Genomic DNA, 14625 nt, shown 5'->3' on the forward strand with positions numbered 1-14625 from the left:
CCAAACATAAGCCATCTCTTCTATCAAGTTAAACTTTTCCTCCATAACCATCTCTCTCCTCAATCCACAGAGAAGCACACAAAAAATAGTTTGATGTATGTATCTCAAGCTTTTTTTTCCCAAGCTGTAGACTTTATTTTATTTATTTGTTTGTTTACTTATTTACTTATTTATTTTAAGTAGGCTCCAGACTCCATGTGGGGCTCAAACTCACAACCCGAGATCAAGAATTGCATGCTCTACCAACTGAGCCAGCCAGGTGCCCCCAACCTGTAGACTTTAAATTAATGTATTTCAGGCATGCACCTGGTAAGATTCCAGGGAATTCTACTTATATTTAAGTCTTTGCTCTACAGACACTTCAGTCTTTCTTCTGTATATAACTTCTTCCTTTAATTATGTACATTTGTAAATAATGAATGACATTTCCCTCAAGAGACTTTCTAATTTTATCTGTTGATCCAAATTAAAGTCTGACCATAATTCCTTCTCTAGGGAATGATATTGTAAGCCTGTAAGTAAAGTTATAAGCATCATAGACCCAAGGGAGGAAGGTGGTAGTTCTTTCTTGGCAAGAAAAATCCCATGAAATCTCATTAATTCAGATTCCTTAAGGTTGGAATTTGTGATTATTCAACCTTCCCTGGTTTGGAGTTTGCCTTTTCATTTTCTCTGAGCAAAGTGATTAAATAAAAAAGTCAAATTGCAAGGGGAATGTTTCAGTAGCTACAGCTTTAGATGGCTTTAGCACACAATTTATTTGGGTCCAAATGGAATCTGCTATGTGGAAGTAATTATTTTTTTCCTAAGTTGAAAAGCAATGATGAGGACTGATTCTATCATAGAATCTTCAAGAGTTTTCTGACAAGATTGTGGTAAAATTTTGTTCCTTGCTTTAAACAGCAAAGCTGGAATCTATGTGGGGCTTTGGACTCTTCTAAGAAACAGCATTCACCTAGGATTATGATTCAGGAACAATCCATGATCTAATGGAACTGTCCAAGAGAAAGGAGATGCCAAAATGATTGCCAAAGTTGTTCTCTAAAAAGAAATTTACTAAAGAGAGAGCAAGCAAAATTAAAGCACAATAAGATTATAATTATGAGTTCTTTGAGTATTTTATTTTATTTTTTAAAGATTTTATTTTAAAATCACCTCTACATCCAATGTGGGGCTCAAACTCAGAACCCTGAGTCACACACTCCACTGACTGAGCCAGTCAGGTGCCCCATAAGTTCTATGGATATTAAAAAAATTTTTGTTATATTTATTTATTTTTGAGAGAGACAGAAAGACAGAATGTGAGCAGGGGAGGGGCAGAGAAAGAAGGAGACACAGAATCTGAAGCAGGCTCCAGGCTCTGAGCTGTCTGCACACAGCCCTACACGGGGCTCGAACTGACAAACTGCGAGATCATGACCTAAGCCGATGTCGGACGCTTAACTGACTGAGCCACCCAGGCGCCCCAGTTCTATAAATATTTTAAAATTAAAAAGCAGCTATAATAATGCCTGTCAAGATTCTGAACTTTGAAATAGATATAATTCCTTAGGTATGAAAGAGAAACACTTAAGACTCATGCATTTCTTTTTAAGTTAACTCTTTGCCCAACATGGGGGTCAAACTCACAACCCTGAGATCAAGAGTCATAGGCCCTGCTGACTGAGCCAGTCAGATGCCCTGAGGAATCATGCATTTCCAGTAGAAAGAGCCCCTGTCCTGTAATCACGGCCTATTGCTCAGTGAATGGGTTCCCATGTAAAGAAATGGATCCCTTCAGCTCTTAGGAGAACTGGGCAGGGTCTGGGGCCAAAAAAGTGCCCAGGAAAATCTTTTGGCTTCATATGGCCTTATGTCTTTATTCTATGAGCCATACAGACATTATCGTCTTTTGGCTGCCCCTACGGACAAGAAAAATGTTGGAGGCTCTGTAGGAAAGAGAGCACGGTGGCCCCTTCTTTCCAAAGTAGCCCCCAAGAATAGCCTCTCTTGGTAGCTACGTGGAGTAACAGCCCGACAACACCTCATTTTACATGCTATGGGCATGGTGTTGGGGGCCCGATTCATTACGGTTCCACAGGCTTCTCAGTCCACACCCTTCTAGATCTGCAGGTTTTTTTTTTTTTTTTTAATATTAGAAGTGATTCATTCTTGCTTTTCAATGCAAACATTCTAGAAGTTAATAATTAAAAAGTGAAACCCCCCCACCGCTCATCTAGAGTGTTAACTATGTGAAGAGTTGAGGGTGTATCTTTCTGATCCATTTCTCCATGCATGGGCAATCAGTAACTTGTATCTTTTCTAGATCAATCAGCCTGTGAGCTACTTACCTCTTTAGCCATCTGCTTATCTATCCAAAATTTACTCACATCTGCCAGGGGTGAAGGGGGCTCATATGCCAGGCAGTGATTAGTCTGAACATTCAGTGGTACAACGTGAGATTCTTTCTGGTATGAGACACATAAAACATAAAATGAAGGAATCTTATTAAAGAAAAAAAAAAAAAAAAACCATCTGTAGGCTCCCCTGGCATACAAGTTTAGAAACCCGGTCTCACTTCACTTACAGCATGATTCAGAGGCTTTAAGAGATCCTTAGGACCCTATTTCTCTCTCTCTCTCTCTCTCTCCCCTCTTCTCCATCCTTCCCCCACATTGACTTCATTCTCAGACTCCAAGGATGGGCAAGATGGCTGGCTACCAGCAGTCTGAGGGGTCCCATGCCCTTCCAAGTTCAAGTCAGGTAGAAATGGGACCCAACACAAGTGCCATCACCTCTCCCTGACTCTGACCACCTTCTTAAAAAGAGTCTGGATATCCTTATTGCTTGTTACTCTTATACTCCATAACCCTGTTCTTTGTTTTTTTTTAAATATTTATTACCAATTGAAATTAGGCTGAGGATTTGCTATAGTTGATTCTCTGCCTGCCCCTACTAGAAAATAAGCTTCCCCACAGCAGCATTCTCACCTATCTTGATTCCTACTTTATGTCCCAACTCCTCTCAATAAATGTCCCAACTCCTCTCAATAAATATTTGTTGAATGGATGAAAGAGTTAGTCACTGTAGCCAGAGAAATATCATGCACTGATTGGCCAGGTTCGAGTCACATGACCGCACCCCCCCATATACCTGGAATGACAGCTGGGGAGAAGATAGTACCTCAGAGGAATATCAGTGGACTGTTAGCAGCAGAAAGGTGACTGGAATGGATGTGTTGAGTGGCAAAACCACAGAGGTCCACCAAGTCAGTGAAGCATTATACGTGGATTTCCCAAAAGTGAGACAAAATACCGTAGTCTTATATTTGAATGTGGGGTTTGCCGCTTATTAGATGAATGACCTTTTTTCAAGTCACTTTGCTTCTCTTAGCCTCGGCTTCCCTCATTAGTAAGATAAGAAATAGACCTAACTCTTCATGTGACAATTAGCAATAACCTATGTAAGGGGCACCCTGGGTGGCTCAGTCAGTTAAGGGTCTGACTCTTGGTTTTCAGCTCAGGTCATGATCTCACGGTTTGTGGGCTCAAGCCCCACATTGGGCTCTGTGCTGACAGTGTGGAGCCTGCCTGGGATTCTCTCTCTCCCACTCTGCCCCTCCGCCATTCACACCCTGCCTCTCTAGCTCTCAAAAATAAACACTAAAAGAATTGAAAAAAAAACGAAAGAAAAAGAAAGAAAGAAAGAAAGAAGAAAGAAAGAAAGAAGAAAGAAAGAAAGAAAGAAAACATGTAAAATGGCCAATAAACAGATTTACTGTCGTTTTTACTATTTTTTGTGGCTCTGGTTATCCACGTCTAGTGATCTCAGTCTTTTGATAGTTTAGACAAAATCCAATGAAAACACATTCAAAAGCCCCAAGTGTGAGGGAATAAGGAGTTGGTTAAATGGCCACTCTACTTTTTTTTTAATATGAAATTTATTGTCAAATTGGTTTCCATACAACACACAGTGCTCATCCCAACAGGTGCCCTCCTCAATGCCCATCACCCACCCTCCCCTCCCTCCCACCCCCCATCAACCCTCAGTTTATTCTCAGTTTTTAAGAGTCTCTTATGCTTTGGCTCCCTCCCTCCTTTACCTTTTTTTTCCCCTCCCCTCCCCCATGGTCTTCTGCTAAGTTTCTCAGGATCCACAGAAGAGTGAAAACATATGGTATCTGTCTTTCTCTGTATGACTTATTTCACTTAGCATCACACTCTCCAGTTCCATCCACGTTGCTACAAAAGGCCATATTTCATTCTTTCTCATTGCCATGTAGTATTCCATTGTATATGTAAACCACCACTTCTTTATCCATTCATCAGTGGATGGACATTTAGGCTCTTTCCATAATTTGGCTATTGTTGAAAGTGCTGCTATAAACATTGGGGTACAAGTGCCCCTATGCATCTGCACTCCTGTATCCCTTGGGTCAATTCCTAGCAGTGCTATTGCTGGGTCATAGGTAGGTCTATTTTTAATTTTTTGAGGAACCTCCACACTGTTTTCCACTCTACTTTTTAAAAGCAAATTCTCAGAAATTTTAACCCTAGGGTGGTATCATTCAGATACTGAAGGCTGTTGGCAAACAGTGATTTGGCTGAGCGGCTTTATAAAAATATTTATCTACTGGCCAGGCTGGGCATTAACCAATCAGAATGACCAAACGGCTGACATGGAATGGACGCTGGCCTTACGCAACATGTCTAACTGTCCCAGGTTGCACTAGTTGGAGGCAGGTCTAGTCAGGAGTCACTTTTGGTCAAACCATCATTGGCATCTGGTTACACAGCTTCACATCAGGTCAGTGGATGTTCTTCATCACCATTTCTGACTGGGGTATAACTTGGCATTTGTGATGTCATGGATGAGAGAAGCCCATCCCACTTCCCCAGGCTTTCCCATGGAAAACCAGACCCTGGTCTTTACGGCGTGCCTGCTTAGCTAACCTGACCAGACAGTCAGGGGAGTCTATGCACACGCTGGTGGCTTGGGGGAGCTGAGAACTGCCCAGCAGCTGGAGCCAACACTCAGTCCTTAAATGATGTGGGCGATGGCCACAGTCCTGGTGGGTTATTAGAAACCAAGCAAATTTTACTGAAATCAGATTTGTAAGTGCAGCATGCAAATAGTGAAAAGTCAGATCACTGTTAATACCACTAATGACAGCTCTGACTTTTCCTTTAGACCATTCTCTTGGCATTATTATAAAACCACTGAACTGGAAGAATCAAGTTTCTGATTTCCCAGGCAGACCTATTCCCGGACCTTCACACAGAAAGCAAACTCGCATTGCCAGCCCAGAAACTTCACATCATCTCCTCATTAGTAACCACCTTTAAGCATTATATTAATCTTGCAGCCTTAAGACTGTTCTCAGTTAATTGAACTCTTTGCTGCTTAAAGTTTAGCTTCTTTGCTTTTTATTACCACTTTTCAACTACTTGAAATTTAAGTCATTCTTAAAAAAAATTGTAGTAAAACACACACAGCATGAAAGTTACCACTTAAACCATTTCTAAGCTTACAGTTCAGTGGCATTAAGTACATTCACACTGTTGTGCAACCATCACCACTGTCCATCTCCGGTGCTTTTTCACCTTCGCACACTGAAACCCTGTCCCCATAAACAGTAACTCCTGTTGCCTCCTCCCCCCAGGTCCTAGAAACATCGTTCTACTTTCACTCTTTGAATCTGACTATTGGAGGGACCTCATGTAAATGGAATCACACCACATTTGCCCTTTTTTGAATGGCTTATTTTTTTTTTTAAGTTTATTTATTTATTTTGAATGGGGGGCAGAGAGAGAGGGGGAGAGAGAGAATCCCAAACAGGATCCACACTATCAGTGCAGAGCCCAATGAGGGGCTCGAACTCACGAACAGCGAGATCATGACCTGAGACAAAATCAAGAGTCGGAGGAGACTTAACCAACTGAGCCAGCCAGGTGCTCCCTGGCTTGTGTTTCACTTAGCATGATGTCCTCAAGTTTCATCCACATCGCAGCATGTGCCAGAATTTCCTTCGTTTTTAAAGCTGAGTTGGTATTCCATTGCATGGTTACATACATGCCATATTTTGTTATCCAGTCATCTGTTGATGGACATTTGGGTGGCTTCTACCCTTTGGCTAGTGTGCTGCTAGAACATGAGTTAAGTCAGCTTTAAAGGTTGTTATTTTTGGGGTGCCTGGCTGGCTCAGTTAGTGGCACGTGAAACTCTTGATCTCAGATTTGTGGGTTCAAGCCCCATGTTGGATATAAAGATTACTTAAAAATAAAAACTTTTAAAAACAACTAAAATAAAATATTGGTATTTTTCCCCCACAGGAATTTGTTAACTGGATTCACACCTTGAATATCGGTTCTCACTTCTGTGTTGAACGTTCCCTACAATGCCCTCCCAATAGGATTTACTATACATGAGTTTTAAGATGCTATGGAAAGTTAACCATACAGTTTATTTTTTTATTTTTATTTTTATTTTTTTTAATTTTTTTTAATGTTTTTATTTATTTTTGAGACAGAGAGAGACAGAGCATGAGCAGGGGAGGGGCAGAGAGAGAGGGAGACACAGAATCTGAAGCAGGCTGCAGGCTCCGAGCTATCAGCACAGAGCCCGATGAGGGGCTTGAACTCACAGACCATGAGATCACAACCTGAGCCGAAGTCGGAAGCTCAACCGACTGAGCCACCTGGGCACCCCTATTTTTATTTTTTAATGTTTATTTATTTCTGAGACAGAGAGAGACAGAGTGCAAGCAGGGGAGGAGCAGAGAGACAGGGGGACACAGAATCCGAAGCAGGCTCCAGCTCTGAGCTGTCAGCACAGAGCCCGACGAGGGGCATGAACTCACAGACCGTGAGATCATGACCTGAGCCAAAGCCAGACGCTCAACCGACTGAGCCACCCAGGCGCCCCTTAACGTACAATTTAAATCCAACAAGATCCCAGGTGGCCTCTCTCAAAGCCTTTCAGGTGCCTCCCCGTCCCAGCAAATGTTTGCTTGCAGCCGTTGTCCATAGAGGCACCAGAAAGACAATCCTTACTTTTTCCTGAAACTGGAGCGATTTTCATTTTGTCAGTAGTTGGTCAATAAAAGCTACAAGGGAAGATTTTAGAAATGGGTACCCAGGGGATGATTTTCTTCTTTCTTTAAATATATATTTTTAAAGTTTATTTATTTATCTTGAGAGAGGAAGAGAGGGTACAAGCAGGGGAGGGGTAGAGAAAGAGGGAGAGAGAGAATCCCAAGCAGGCCTCTGCTGTCAACATGGGGCTCCAACCCATGAACCATGAGATCATGACCTGAGCCAAAATCAAGAGTCAGACACTTAACTCACTGAGCCAACCGGCTGCCCCTGATTTTCTTTTCTATAATTTTAATTTAATTTAATTTAATTTAATTTAATTTAATTAATTATTTTTTTTTTTATTTAAGTCATCTCTATACCCAATGTGGAGCTCAAACTCATGACCCTGCTCTCAAGAGGCATATGTCCTTCAGACTGAGCCAGCCAAGTGTACCCTCAGTTGATGACTTTCATTTTTTCATACTCTGGTATGTTCCATATTGTCTACAATGGTCTTGTTTTACTTTCCTAATGAAAAAAGAAAATACTGGTTTTCTTTTTATTGGTTTTCAAAAACAAACTTATGCATGAATAAATCCCCTTCTGAAATAGGGGCTAGCAGGGACACTTGGGTGGCTCAGTCTGTTAAGTGTCCGACTTCAGCTCAGGCCATGATCTTGTGGTTCACCAGTTCAAGCCCCGTGTCTGGCTCTGTGCTGACAGCTCAGAGCCTGGAGCCTGCTTCCTATTCTGTGTCTCTCTCTCTCTCTGCCCCACCCGCCCCCCCCCACACTCTGTCTTTCTGTCTTTCAAAAATAAATAAACATTAAAAAAAAATCAAAAAATAAATAAAAAGTTGAAAAACAAAATAAAATAGGGGCCAGCAAACATTTTCTATAAAGGGCCATACAGTAAATATTTTGTGTTTTGTGGCCCATTTTAGGTTTCGTGGTCTCTGTCACAGGACTCAGTTCTGCCTTTGTAGTGTGAAATCTGCCACAGACAAGATATAAACCGTGGGTGGGGCTAAGGTAACAATAAAACTTTATTTACCAACATTAAACTTTGAATTTCATGCAGTGGGCACTTTTTTAATTATGAAAAACCATTTATAGCTTATAAGCTGTACAAAAACACTTGTACCACTGGTCACAGTTGGAGAATCCCTGCTCCAGAATGAAAATAGCATAGATAAGATAAAAAGTGGCGTTTAAATTTCATACCAGTTCCAGTCTTTTCCAGGCCTTCTCATATTGCTGTTGAGTTTTTTGTTTGTTTGTTTGTTTGTTTTTTACATTGTATTATGGAACATTTCAGACACATAAACAAGCTAAGAGAATAACATAATAACCCCCATGTATCCACCACCCAGCTTTGACAATGACAAACTTATGTCCAACCATGGATTATCTACACTGCCACCCACCCACTCCCTCATCTCCCTCATTACCTGAGGCAAATCCCAGACATGACAAATCCATAAATATTGTAGCGTGCATTTCTAAAGATAATACTACATTTAGAAATATCCTTGTTACACCTAAAAACAAATAACAATAATTCTAACTTTAAACATGCTAAAGCACAATTTCAAAAACGTCTTACATAACAAAACACCACCAGTGACATTTAGAAGTTCAAAAAAAACTTTTTAAGTCTAATTTTAAAAAATGGGGCATCTGGATGGCTCATTCCCAAGGGCATGCAACTCTTGATCATGGGGTCTTGAGTTCAAGCCCCACGTTGGGTGTAGAGCCTATTTAAAAACAAATAAGTAAGGGGCACCTGGATGGCTCAGTGGGTTAAGCAGCCGGTTCTTGGTTCCAGCTCGGGTCATGATCTCACGCTCCCTGAGTTCCAGCCCTGCATCGGGCTCCCTGCTGACCGTGTGAGTCTGCCTGGGATTCTCTCTCTCCCTCTCTCTCTCTGCCCCTCCTCTGCTCATGATCTCTCTCTCTCTCTCTCAAAATAAATAAACTTTAAAAAAATCAACAATCAAAAATAAAGAAACATAAATTAATTAATTAAATAAACAAAAAGTCTATTTAGAAGCTCATTAGAGTGTAGCGGTTTAAGGTCTGAAATCTACAACTGGACACCACTTAGTAGTGATATGGCATGGGAAAGGTGCTCAACCTCTCCACGCCTCAGTCTCCTTATCTGTAAAAAAGAGAATGCTGACAGCACGTGCCTCATAATATTGCTCTGAGAACGAGACGAGCTGACGCGCCTGACGTGCCTACGGCAGTGCCTGGCGCACAGTGAGTGTTGGCCGGGTGTTGGCAAGTGCCATTCACTTCCTTCTGCTGTTTCTACTTCGTTCTCATTAAGGTTGTTGGAAAGCACAGAAGCACCCTGGACTCGTTCAAGCGGGCAAAGGGGGGTGTGTTTGGGAGTTAGTGTGAGTCTCCAGGGATCTTACAGAAACTAAAAACAGGAAACAAAGCACTACCAGCCCTTTAGGGATGAACTGGAAAGTCAAAACTGGGACTACTTGGGGGCTGTACCGCATTTCTCGGTTTCCTTCTCTCGCCTCAGTCCCTCCACTTGCCACTCTTGCTGGGCAGCTGTCCTCCATTTGCCTTGTGCTTGGCCCAACATGGCCCTGCAGTGCGGAGTACCCTTCATATCTGCCTAGCTGCAGCTTCTACTACGGACTGCCAATCGTCTCTATTATCTCTTGGCATTCTGAGTCCTGGGAAAGAACCGATGGGCTGCCATTTGATCCGAGGCCCTTGGCTTACAGTCAGGTGTAAGAGGCCACAGTCATAAGAGCACAAGTGACCATTTTTGGAGACTCTGGTAAGCAACTTAATCACTGAGGATAGGCCAGCTTATGCTGTGATAACAGGTGATCTCAGTGACTTGAAGGAGAGCAGGTTATTTCTTATCCGCAAAGAGGTCCATCGAGGGTGGGCTCGGGGTCTTGCTCCCTCTGGAGCCCAGGCTGCTGAAGCAGCTCCTCGCTGGAACCATGGCAGAGGGGAAACAAGTCCTTGGAGAGAAATCACGCTGGCTCATGAAACTTCTGCTTTAAACATGTTGTTGGCCAGAGGAAGCCCCATGGCTGTGCTTAACTTCAAGTGGGCAGGAAAGGACGATCTTACCATGTGGCGGAAGAAAGCAAGAGCCGAAGTGTGTGTGGACGCCTCCTGCATACCGCAGAGGGGAGGACACCCACCTCTCACCTGTGTCCTCTTCTTACCGTCCAGTCGTGTGTATAAAGGCACTCAGGGAGAGCTACACCTAGTTTACTGCAAAAGGATGCCAACACTTTCCTTCCTGGGCTGAAATACTCATTCTAAGGTCAGCAAAGTCTCTGTGAAAGCAAAAACAACCCTAACTCCATTAACTTTTTCGCCCTGGACCCATTTTTCATTTCTTAAATCACTGAGATTATTTCATTTGAGACCTCTCCAAGTGCCTCCCATTTTTCTTGAGAGAAACAGGTTGAAATTAGTCAGAACAGCTAGAACAGCCCTTGACCACTGCAGGGTGACTAATTGCGCACCTTTCTGAATTAGGCTGGTGTTTTCTTTGACAACTGTTGTACCGCTGACTTAAATTCTGTCAGAGCCCTCCGTGACCTTGGCTCTGCTCCCCCAGTGGAGGTGTTCACTCAGATTTTCCACATCTTCTGAATACTTTCCACTAAAACTCATCCTGTTTTTAACGTACCACCTCTCAAATATATCTCTTCCAAGTTGTTAGTGTTCAATAGTAAGGCGGCAACTTGTCTACTGCCTCCAAAAGCCTAAAGCCAGCCCTGTGCACCATGTTTTCTTATTAGAAAGTCGGAGTAGCAGGGCCAAAATTTACACCTCAACTCAGATGTACAAAAATGCGATTTAGGGGCGCCTGGGTGGCTCAATCGGTTATGCGTCTGACTTCCGCTCAGGTCATGATCCCGCTGCCCGTGAGTTCGAGCCCCGCACTGGGCTCTGTGCTGACATCTCAGAGCCCGGAGCCTGCTCTGGATTCTGTGTTTTCCCCTCTCTCTGCCCCTCCCCCGCTCACGTTCTCTCTCTCTCTCTCTCTCTCTCTCAAAAAAAAATAAACATTAAAAAAAAATGTTTTCAAATGTGATTAAAAAAACCTTCCATTACCTGACCTCATTTAACCCTGGAGTCCCCATTTCTATAGACGGTGGACAAAAATGTAAACTTGATAAGAGAAGGTCACCCCCCTACTTCTGGCTTAAAATGGTCTCTTTCGGGGTTCAAATTCCCTACACAGACTGCCTTTCTCATCTTAAGAGGATTCCATACTTCTTACTCTTTCTCAGGACGGCACCTCTAAACAACCACATGTCCTGCCACAGTAGAGTGAACACACACATCGCGGCATAATCATACAATGAAATAGCAGCCAGCAGTGGAGAAAAATTGAACTCCTACCTACAACAGCATGGATGAATCTCCAATGGATGAATATTGAATAAAGAAAGCCAGACAACAAACAGCACACATTGTATGATTCTACTTACGTGAAATTCAAAAGCTACTCTTTGGTAATCAGGTGAAAAAGTGATTCTCTTTGTCAGTGATGAGGAGGGAGCACAAGATACTTTTCTAGGGTGCTGGCATGGTCTGTATCCTAATTTGGGTGGTGGGTACATAGGTGTGTACGGGGGTAAACATTCATCGAGCTCTATGCTTAGATCTGTATATCTATGCGATATCTCAATAAAACGACACCAACCAGGACGGCATCTGGATATGTGGAAAAGCTTAACTCCTTCTGGGTAGTGGAGAAGGAAGTGCTCATCTGTGGAAATTCACTGGCCTTCTGCAGGGGGAGGGGTGGGGGTGGGGTGCTATGTAAATGAGTCCTTGGCAAGTATCTGCTGAGGAGTATTTGGTTCCACTTCTTGTAGAAGACTCACTGCTGAAGTCTGTGCCTTGGCGTCCTGTTGTGAGCCCCTCATCAACCCCAGACCTCTGGCTCAGTATTCTCTGAGCACTTCAGCCCCTCCTCCCCTCCAGGTGGGAAAGCCCCAGGCCCTAAGGAACTCTTCTCAGGCTCAAGGCCCTGCTGCCTCTCTCAGCCCTTTCTACACCACGGACCTGGAGCCCACGCCAATCAGAGCCTTCTAGAGGAGGGACTTTTTTTGCAGCGCCAGAAAGGGCTTTTTGCTTACCCTTCCTTTATGATAGCAACTGCCTAGGACATTTCTTGTCTGGGCCCAGCTCCCTCCTGCTTCCTGGGACAATAGTGAGACGCACCACAGGTAAACAAATGGTACTGACAGTCACAAGAGGTACATTGGAAGACGTTTGGAAATGTAGTATATCCATTACTTCTGATTTCTTTTACACAGAATCTCATTTCTCTTCATCATGTGACTTGGATGATTCAAATCAGTGTAGCTAGAATAGAATCACAGTATTTTAGCAATGAAGCGGTTCTTAATTATCATTCCAGATTCTAAGTGGGACAGTTTCTCATTGTGTGGTCTTAAGCACTGCATACATTTAGCATCCCCGCTCCACACCCCCCACAACATACACATAAATGCTACTCATCAATCACATGGTCACCAAAAATACCACCCCTCCCACCTCCCCCCCCACCCCACCCTCCCCGCTGCCCCCGGAAGGAAAGGGTCTTGGTCTAAATTGTTTATTTTAGAGATAAGGAAACTAAAGTCCAAAGGAAAAAAGATGACTCGGCCAAGTCAATGACAAAGCAGGGATTAGCCCCTGATCTGATTTTCAGTGTCGTGAGATTTTTTAGGACACCCCTCTGACTTTCAGTTCAGGTTTGCGGAACTAAAACAAGGCACTGCCAGGGAACTTCTGTTTCTTACTGAATTTCTGCTTTCCTTTCTTGCAGTGGAACTGCCCATCACTTCCTCTTTCCCTCCCTTGACACTGGAGGTCCAGAGCCCTCCGTTTTCTCAACAAGAGCAGCGATGGCAACACGTGTGAGAACTTGCTGGCAGCCGTACCTAGAGCGGACCTGCCCTTCTATCCACACTTTCCACCCTGATCACTTCATACAGGTAGGCAAACACACAGTCTCGCCGTTCCTTCGCTGCCCTCTGCTTCCCACCAAAAATTGACAAAAGAAGGCAAGAACACACCTACGTCTGACTTATTCTACCTTAGATGCAGAAAACACTCATTCCTAATGCCTGTGTTACTCAGATACCAAGAGCATGATGCTGGCAGGTGCACAGCAAAATGAGAAGGAAGTTTAGCAGAGCTATTGAGAATACAGGAGTTAGAGCCATTCATTCACTCACTCATTCATTCATTCATTCATTTCTCATTTCAGGGTTTATTGAGCACTTGCAAGGAAGAGCCCCATTCTGGGCATCCGATAACAACCTGGCAAACAAAGCCCTCTGTCCCCTTATGGATTCTACACTCTGGAGTCTTAGTTCAGAACCTGGCTGTGCTGCTTACGAGCTGTGTGACCTTGGATGAGTTGCTTTATCTCTCTGAACTTCTACCTCTACATCAATAAAATGAAAACATGGAAAAGAGGATTGCGATGATTAAGAGTAAAACATGTGGGAGGGGACTCGCCCAGTTCCTGACACAATGCTATGTGCTATGCAAGAGATAGCTACTATTATTCCTAAAAATGTAACCTTCCCTGGGAGAAGCCTCTGCATCCTTATACCTACAATCTGAACATGAAGTTTTGGCTGAGAATTCTCCAATTTTCTCCAAATTATGTATAACCAACGTACTTTCTCCAAACTTGTTTAGTTGTAGAACAGAAACCAAAATATGTATACACTACACATGCATGTTTATATTTAAATTTGTATTTAAATTTAAATCTGTATTTAGATTTACATTTATAGTGTGTGTGTTTTATCTGGCCTTGTATCCCAATGTCTGTATTATAAGGTGAGGACAGCAATGATTTCTATTTGCAGCACACTTTCAAAAGAGCCTCGGGTAAAGAAAAACATGACATGAACCATGAGTTTTTAAATATTCTATTCTCTTCCCTGGGCCTCCGCTCTTGACAGACACTTTACCTTATTTAGCCTCTGCCGCCTGGTCTTCAAACCTCTAAATAGATCGGTTATTTCAGGCTAGCCAAACCCTCGAAATTATTTGCCAGCAGCCCTTTAGAAACATATCCCCCTACTGGGAGCAAAAGCAGCCAGAGGACTGTGTGTTTGCTCTCAGCCCCCTCCCCTCTAAGCCTTGGTTTAGGAAGGAACTACAGGCACAGGAAGGAGCCCGGCTTCGAGGTCATTGCCAAGTTTGCCACATCCCCGGTAAGCTACAAAGCCTGAAGAGCCTCCGTTTCCCCGTTTCCCCATTGGTGAAGTCTGGGGCTTACACTTAACTTTGGAGAGTTATTGGGATAATTGACTGATGATTAAAATAGTCACTCATTAATGACAGTTAACAATAGATAAGGCCACGGGTCGTGAGATTACACCCCAGGGATTAGCTTTAAAAGCAAACTCCCGGGGCGCCTGGGTGGCTCAGTCGGTTGGACGTCCGACTTCGGCTCAGGTCATGATCTCGCGGTCTGTGAGTTCGAGCCCCGCGTCGGGCTCTGTGCTGACAGCTCAGAGCCTGGAACCTGTTTCGGATTC

General features: G+C 43.3%; 1 long non-coding RNA gene across 6 annotated transcripts in view; it reads left to right on the forward strand.

The window, feature by feature from the left end:
- Positions 1-13792, forward strand: part of LOC122214576 — a 37131-nt gene extending 23339 nt beyond the window's left edge. For 3 of the 6 annotated variants that reach the window (XR_006199973.1, XR_006199969.1, XR_006199970.1), the window contains 3 exons: positions 11341-11573; positions 12891-13059; positions 13335-13792. This is a non-coding gene — a long non-coding RNA (uncharacterized LOC122214576). The remainder of the gene's footprint in view (positions 1-11340; positions 11574-12890; positions 13060-13334) is intronic. The other 3 variants (XR_006199971.1, XR_006199974.1, XR_006199972.1) reach the window with 2 other exon arrangements.
- The last annotated feature ends 833 nt before the right edge of the window (positions 13793-14625 follow it).

The sequence above is a fragment of the Panthera leo genome, chromosome A2 (assembly GCF_018350215.1).
Source record: "Panthera leo isolate Ple1 chromosome A2, P.leo_Ple1_pat1.1, whole genome shotgun sequence".
Lineage (NCBI taxonomy): Eukaryota > Metazoa > Chordata > Mammalia > Carnivora > Felidae > Panthera > Panthera leo.